This window comes from Triticum dicoccoides, chromosome 7B, assembly GCF_002162155.2.
Source record: "Triticum dicoccoides isolate Atlit2015 ecotype Zavitan chromosome 7B, WEW_v2.0, whole genome shotgun sequence".
NCBI lineage: Eukaryota > Viridiplantae > Streptophyta > Magnoliopsida > Poales > Poaceae > Triticum > Triticum dicoccoides.
Window position 1 is genome coordinate 19,230,803 of NC_041393.1, and position 7,419 is coordinate 19,238,221.

General features: G+C 46.7%; 1 pseudogene; it reads right to left on the reverse strand.

The window, feature by feature from the left end:
* Positions 1-2,586: 2,586 nt before the first annotated feature.
* The window catches only part of LOC119337557, a 20,027-nt pseudogene continuing 15,194 nt past the window's right edge, over positions 2,587-7,419 (reverse strand).

Sequence of the window (7,419 nt, forward strand, 5' to 3'; positions counted from 1 at the left end):
GGGGGGGGGGCTAAAACCCTAAACCTGCGGCGGCCTTTAGTCGCGGTTGGTCAGAAGAACCGCGACTAAAGGTCCTCCGCCCCGACGGCCACCTGGCGCCCACGTGAACGGGCCTTTAGTCGCGGTTCTTAAGCAACCGCGACTAAAGGGTGGGGCCTTTAGTCGCGCCCGTTCGGTCGCGGTTGCGCAACCGCGACTAATGGCAGTTGCGAACCGCGACCAAAGGCCCTTTTTCCACCAGTGACAGTTCAGAGGAATTTGTCTGCGTGTTGCTGTTTCTCTTCCTTTTTAAGGGATTGTTTGTGTTGCTACTTGCTAGGTGACACACACGTCCGAAAGGAGGACCATAGATAGATCCCTGTCTGTATACAAAGCATCGTGCCTTTTCCATCTGAGAAGAAGCACCATGCTTTGATCGGGTCTGCCAGGACTTAGCTAACCGGATATAAATATTCTTGGTGTCTGATGTAATGACCTGATCATCGTCTTTCAAATAATCTTCCGCGGTAAGTTTGATGCTAGGACGTTCATTCTAGGGTTTTTTTATGCTTATGCCCTTAGTTGGTTCCCACTACGACGGGGCGCCCCCCCGAACCCCTCGCGTCGCCTTCCCCGGGCGGCGCCAGGGGCCCCGAAACCCTAGCGCCGCCAGCTCCCTCTTGCCGCCTCCTCCTGCCGCCGCTGCCGTCGGCATGGGCCGCGGTGGCGGCGGGCCCGGTGCCGAAGGTTTCTGGGCGGGTGGATGCGGCGAATCCCATCTGAGGCGGCGGGGGCGGCTCCTCTCGTGCGATCCAACGGCAGCGGCTGGGACGGCGAATCCGGGCTGTGCGGCGGGGGCCGGAGCACCATCGCCGGCGGAGCGGCGGCCCTGCACGGATGGCGGCGGTGGCAGCGCCCCATCTGGCGGGGTGGGCTGTCCTGGTCGTGATGGTGACGGCGGTCACTGCGGATCCAACACCCCGTTTGGATCCGTCGCGGGAAGGCCTTCCGCCGACCGGCGGCGCGTGGAGGGACCGGTGAGGAGATGCCGGATCTCCGCCAGAGTACCGACGGCGACATACGTCTTCGTGGCGAGGTTCCGCTCGGTTCCAGCCAGCCGCGAGATTGGGAAGACGTGGCTTCCGGTGAAAATCGCGCCTGACTGCGGTCTTGGCGGACGATGGCGGCGTCTCAGACGTCGTTCCCTTCTGGAGGCATCGTCGTTGCAGGTCACATCAACCTGATCGGGAAGTTCCGGGGGAAACCCTAGATCTGGGTCTACCAGATCGGACGATGACGGTGCCTTCGGTATCGTTCTCCCTCATGGGGGCATCGTTTTGGAGCAAGTGTTGGTTGGAGGGGACAAGAGGAGGAGCGGTGATTCATCTGGTCCATTGATGACGGCGGACCTCGGCGGCGTGACGCAGTGGAGACTCGGCGCCTGATGTGCGAAGATGGACTCGCGCAGGAGGGTGACGTTGCCTGGCGTCGTTGTGGCGTCGGCGGCAGCCAGACCGGGCAGGGTTGATGCAGCACTACAACTCTGAAGATGAATTGGTGGCAAGTGGCTGCGGCGGCCTCATACCCGACAGGCGTCCTGGTTGAGAAGCACGCCGGACTGGTGGGTGCCCACACCCGACAGGCGTCCTAGTTGGGACCTCAAGTCTTAGATGTTAGGTTTGGCTGCGAGGTCTGTTTGGTATTAGGCCCAGACTTTCAGCGCCGTTACATCAACTGGATAGGGATAGCGACAGATGTTGCTTAGTTGGTGGCTTTAGGCTTACTATTGTATGACTCAGATGTTGCTTAGTTGGTAGCTTTAGGCTTACTATTGTATGACTCTGTAAAGTCTTGTGTCAATAATTAATAAAAGGGCCGTACGCATCGTCCAGATGCAAAGGCCGGGGGTCATCCTCCTTTTCTAAAAAAAAAAGTTGGTTCCACTACTCTTAGATTTCGATTTTAGGGTTTATACAGTTTTACCCTGGTTTCATTAAACCGTTGTTTTTTTCGATTTGAACTTGATTTCATCAATTCTGAAGTTGCTACCCGCATGTGTGATGTGGTCCGTGAAACCATTGCTTATGGCATCCCCGGCACGGACCTCAAATGGTTCGGACACTTTTAGGGCTCCTCCACCGTTGACTCATAGTTTGGGCTGGACACGTGCGAAATCCCTCGGCCTGGCCCTGAATCAGAAGGAATCTAATGTCTTTGGCAAGATTCGATGCAGAAGGAATTGCCCCCTATAAGGTCATACATCACCTAATTTGCGGTTATCTTCCTCGCCTCTGCCACGGTTAGGTCCCAGTGCCCCTCTGTTGGTCTTAGCAATCCTCAGGAGCTTCCAAAGTCAGTGCTGCAAAATAATGTATACAAAACATATGACTTGGCTACGAGCAATAGGCCATCCCTTTATTTGTCTCCTAAGCAGTCCCAACAATGTATTAACAAGATCGGCAAGTCCCAACAATGTATTAACTAGATTGGCAACGCGCCTTGGCGCGAGGCGCGAGGGTGCCGGTCCTAACCTTTTGTCAAGCAGGTAATGCTATATCAGTAAGAAGCACGCCCTGAAGTATGTAATCAATGCACGGTTCAACACCAAAAACAATGCAAATCTTTGACCTCATGAATTTTCCAATCAAAGTACATGTCACAGATTACAATTTAGGCACATCAAGCTCGGCACAAAGGAATAGGCCAGGTAATGTTTAATAGATCAGGATTAAGTAGCACATAGGGCAGCAAGACAGTACAAATTATTGAAAGCGAAGCATTTACACAGGAGGCTATTGACAATCAGATAGCAGTCCTTCGCCAAGGACGGTTGAAGTTCCTCATCGCTCAAAGAAAAGGTCGCTCAAAGAAAAACTGAGTAGCATTGGCCTGAAAGTGAAGAAAAAACCATATTCCTGGAGAAGATATCTCAACATTTTTACAACAATAGATATCTACAGTGACCAAAAAGGAACTATCAAGAAGGCAAGATTAGTAAACTGACATCAAGCAACTCATGTATGTTTCCTTTAAATTTGTTTGGGGAGTGGTAGAAAATGCAGCCGAAACTACCAAGAGAATCGAGATGGTTTAGTACGACATAACACAAGCAGGACATAGTAGTAGTTTGAGCCAATCTAAGAGCACTATTTTAATATGGCATAGCAATATAAACTTCATCGAAACATCTTGCCATCTAGATAACTGGTCATCAGGGCTGAAGCAAATGATTCTCGACGTCAATCGACCATGTAGAGTCGTGCATGAAGAAGGCATTGTCATTTATCAGTAAGAGGTTAGTCAGCAAATATGCCACCTAAAGACGTACATCATGAAGAAAACGGGTCGATATTAGGTGCACGTAAAATGTGTCAAATAGATATAAGAACAAACGACTCTACATGTTGAAGTATAACTGGGGCAGCTGGGTTAAAAACATGACGACAACTGCGACCAACTCAATCAGGAAACTAATACCTATAAAGGGAAATGAAGGCATGTCTCAAGAGATATAAGGAACAAAGTTTGTTATCTATATTGAATGAAAAAGATCAATGTAAACTCGCCATGAAATGAATCCAAATATATGGGGCTCCATGGGCAAACAACACCTTTGTTGCTTCATGCTGAACTACTTTATGTAAGAGAAAATTTTAAGCTTTAGTGGCCAGCAAGCAGGCAGGTGAAGTGTCATATTAGTAAATGTGCAAAAGGTTATCTATTGAATACCATGTGAATGGAACATGTCTGCCTTGCATACAATTTGGAGACTAAAGAGGCAAACAACCCAAATAGGCACATTACTTATAATTAGGACAATAAATTTGCGTGCTTTGGCCGTCACTGATTCCATACATATAACTCAAAAAAGGAATAATGCCACAGTTTGGGTTACGGATTCTTGAAAATCAGCTTCGGCTTGGATTCTAAGAATCAGCTGCAGCTGCAGATTCCGAAAATCTGACGTTGTGGGTATCGCCGCCCGAGCTTGGGGCATGGTGCGATGCAGGTCAGGCATGGTGCAGCTGGTCCTTGGGGGAGAGCGGACGGAGCTGGGGATGGCGCAAACAGAGGATAGTGACTCGAAGAGCGGACGCAGCCGACGGAGCTTGCCATTAGCTTGGGCGTGGCCGGAGGTCAGGGAGGAGCAAAGGCGCTCAGATCCATTCGCTTGGTAGTGGCCGGAGGTTGGGGATGGGTAGAGGCCTTGTTTGGTTCAGCTTTTATCGATGGATTCCGCTGCCGTGCAGTAGAATCTGAACCAAAGGGCGAACCCAGCAGAATCCGATTTAAGAAATCCGCTGCCAAAATCTGAACCAAAAGCGGAAGCAGCCCGGGACGTGCTTTTCAAAATTTAATTCCGCTGCGGGCCAAAATCTAAAAAAGTTGTATCAGCTGGTTTGCCAAATGACCTACATCTTCTTCACATCAGATTTTCCACAGCTGTTTTTCCAAAGCAGATTTTTCACAACTGCTTTTAGAAATCAACAGCCGAACCAAACAGGGCCAGAGAGGTTGTACGGACTTCGGGCAGGTACGGATGCGGCGGACCCATCCGCTTAGGAACCGCCGGGGCCGACGCTCATGGAGCCGCCGGAACCTGACCACCACGAGTGTCATTGAGGGAAAGGCCAACGCAGAGGATGGGGGCGGGGCGCGCGCGCGGAGCTTGCGGTACTCCCTCACGCCGCCGCCGCCGTGCTCCACCCGATCCTCCAGCTGCAATAGGCGCGCCTCCCCGTTGATGTTATTGCCGTCGCGGTCGCTATGGGGACGAGGGGATTTGGGTGTCGTTGACCTGGGCTGCGGGTGGATACTGGATGAGGTTGCGGTGGCAGTTTTGTTGTAGTTTCGAGCGAAAATAGGGGCAAGGGCACAAAACGAATCGTTTTGAATCTGCTGAATCGCCAAAATCGCTGCTTCCGGATTCCTTGCGCTGGTAGTTCATTTTTGGAATCGGATTCTAGGAAGCAACACAGGAATCCGGCGTGTTTAGAAGCCTAGAATCTGAGAATCAGAAGCTGTAGCCCAAACAAAGGCCAACTTAGTAGGAAAGGTGAGCAGGGAAGCATTCTAGTCAGGTAACCGGTGGTCTGACTGAACAATTTTACGAAGTGAGGAACTGAGGAACCGATCCTTTGGTTCGGAACCCTCTCTTACTATTTTCGTCAAGGCACATAGAGAACTAAAATGCAGCTATTATTAAATTCCCCACCAGCCACAATGGCAACTACAGTTGGCCGCCTATATGAACCAGTTAATAGTCACTAAAATATCATGTATCCACAACAAACCAAGAAAGAGATACCTCCAAATGGAGGAGGCAATGTCAACAAGACAGTTCAAAGGAAATAACACATCAATACTACTAAGAAAACGAAGATTGGTAACTGCAATGCATCTATTGCAGTAGTACATTGAGCACCTGAGACAGTAACCGAATCCGAAGGAGCAGTAGCCACGCACCCAGCAACGACCCTGGCACCAAACTCTAACCTGGCAGTACTATAAAACACATTGACACTCAATTCACAGCACATAAATAATTAATGCATAGTCATAAGTCAAAGATATATTTCACAATGTTACCAAAGCCATTTTCAGAAGCAAATACCAGCACTTTAAATATACTGGAACTAAAATAAACCAAAACTAAAAAAACTACTAACTAATGTGGTCGAAAAACACCAGATACTGATCAATGATATGTACCCACCTTATTTTACTAAATCTTCCACTACCAAATGTGATGTTAAATATCAATTGATAATTACTCATTTGTATCTGCAAAGAAGTATCATGCTAAAAATGAAATACCAGATCAGTTAGAGAACACAATTATGCAAAATACTAATAAGAAATCTGTAAATATTGTAATCAGTATATTTTTAAAATAAAGCAAATGCGCCCATCTTATCTTTCTTATGTAGGTCATGCCAGTTTTAAGCGAACTCTTAACTTCATTCACAAATTATCTTATACACGAAAAGAAAGATTGCATCCACATATCTAAATTAAGCTCAATGCTTTCGACAGATGGATTCTTCTTATGTAACAGTACAACCCAACCACTGAGGATCCAATGCACAACAAGGCAGAACGGAAAAATCAAGGAAATTGTACAACAAACATTAACAGGGGCCAACAATATAACAACAGGGGGGAAAGCACTACAACCTGACCATTAGTACTATCGATGGCAATGACCATGGCCTCAAGGACATGAATAGAATCAAACATCGAGCGAAATAGAAAATCCCCGAAGCAAGAAGATTAATATTGACTCGCACATCTTACTGCCGCCTTTCTCGTGCTTCATGCCTAGCAACAATTCCTAGCAGTTATTTTCCAGAAACCATCTTGTTATTATAGAAAACCCCAAAGACTGCAAAAGTACAAGCAGAACACAAGAATGTGAATGAAGTTACAAAATTTATATACATTCATGCCATTTAACTAAGAAAACATGATCAATCATACCAGAAGGAGCCAATTAAAGTCAATATAAAGTACAAAAGACTGTCATTATTTAAGATGAATATGCTTAAAGCCTCTCTCTGATTTAGCCAAAGCAGGAGAACATCTAATATAACAAAAATAGCAGGGTGAGGTGTTTTTATAATCATCACGTAGAACTAAAAAGTATCACTTCCATACAACCCAGAATATAAAATTAGATGGAAAAAACATGCATGGACTCAACTCTTCAGTAAAATAATAGATGTCTATTCAAAGCTATATGTACTGCTAGCAAAACATTATGTTAAATAATAGGAAAAAGGAGATGCCATATCAATGGATAGATATATGTCTAAGAATTTTGGCTTAGAGGCCGATGATGCAGTGTATGGAGGCAGTGTTCATAGGCCTAGAGGCAGCCTTAGAGGCGCCAAATACTCATATTGTAGATGCCCTTACTACACAGAGCCTAACTAAGAATGCAATAACCAGTCCTAGGCTAGTGCCTTTTCCTATACATCTTAAAAACTACAGCCACGTCTCCCATAATTTATGGGATGATGCAAATCTGCCACTTGGCCATCGTTTACACATTCTTAAATCCGAGACATACTTTAAGTCTACAAGATCCCCAAGTCAGAACAGGGAAACAAATATATGTCCACAGTAGCCAACAAGCGTCGGTGCATTTCCTATATGTTTCCCTCCATTCCAACTGTAAATGGTCAAATCTGGCATCATAATTCAAAACAATTGAAAGCTAGCTAGCTATTGCTTTCAAACTTAATAAAGTAGCTTAAAAACCACATTGACCTATGGTGTAATTAAATGCGGCTATCAATCTTCACATGTATGATGGTGGTTAACTATGCAGTATGGAGTATGGACAAAAAATTAACCAGCGCACCCTGAGTGCAAAGAAGGAATCATCAAGGCGAAAGTAACAAGGGGCAAGGACGAGGCATGTGAACATGCCCGGAA